This window comes from Manacus vitellinus, unplaced genomic scaffold, assembly GCF_001715985.3.
Source record: "Manacus vitellinus isolate BGI_N305 unplaced genomic scaffold, ASM171598v3 scaffold_26_pilon, whole genome shotgun sequence".
Classification (NCBI taxonomy): Eukaryota; Metazoa; Chordata; class Aves; order Passeriformes; family Pipridae; genus Manacus; species Manacus vitellinus.
The window spans coordinates 9,139,752-9,140,917 of NW_021939960.1; positions in this window are offsets into that span (position 1 = coordinate 9,139,752).

A 1,166-nucleotide genomic window follows, 5' to 3' on the forward strand; every position below is an offset into this window, starting at 1 on the left:
TCCCGGTCAATTCCCTCGCTGTGAACAAGTTAAAAGAAAGAGCGAAGCCACTCCCGGGCTGTGCCAAAGCCTCGCGACGCTGTGGAGGCTCCTCCAGGCCACCAGCCCCGGGCAGAGATGGCAGCGAGCTCCGGGCACTGCCTGCTGCGGGCAAAGCCTGGCAGGACCTGCCCGACCCCACCAGCCACAGCCGAACCCATCCCACCGGCCCTGCCTCCTCTCCCGCTCCACATCCCCGACCTGCCGGACTCTTCACGGTGCGGAGGGAAAGCTGTAGCAGCCTGTAATGAAATGATCAATCTCCGATCTGCTAAACAGCGATTTATACAGGTTTTCAGCACACACGGCTTTTATCAAATTGGTATTCACCTACTGAACACAAATGGCTTATTATACATGACCCACTTATTCACTGCTTTTCAGTATCGTTAATAAAGGTTTCTGTTGTGATTAAGTGAGTTGCTGCAGAACTGCTCGAGTAGCAAGCTGTAATGTGGCTCCAAAGTGCACTCACCCTCCCAGAATATTTCTTCTCCTTGGCTCCCTGCTCCCTCGCAGCGACCATTTCACTATTTATTTGCCTACTGCTGAATTTCTGAGGGGAGCAGCGGCGGCTAATGGAGGCTCTTCACCCACCTCTCCTTCTGGCATGCCAGGCTGGCAGGTCTGGAAACTCCCGCAATGATCCCCCCACAATGCAGAGGCTGATCACCCCTTCCCTGGGCAGGCAGGTACCTGCTGGCCCGCACACTGCACCGCCGAGGGACATCGCAAACGGCGGGACACCTCACACCTTCCCCTCTGGCACGGCCCGTGGCGTTGCGAGCCTGGAGGCTCCTTGGGGCAGAGAGTGGATCCCTCTGCATGCCGGGGGCTCCGGAGCTGGGCGAGGGGAAGAGCTGGGACCCCGAGCACCCAGCACGCTCCCGTGGTCACTCCTCGGGCTCATATTTCACCCTGCTCGTGTCACCCCAACAGAGAGCGAGGAGGGTCTCGGTAGCCTTCTCCGAGGGGGCTCTGTCCCCTGTCCCCTTCTCGGCACCCACAGGGAAACTGCCCCCACGCCAGGACAGGTTCGTCACCGGAGAGTGCAGGATGCAGAACAGGTTCTCCTTCCCCAGCGCCGGTGGGTCCGAGCGGACCCGGCAGCACCGACTCGCGGAGTC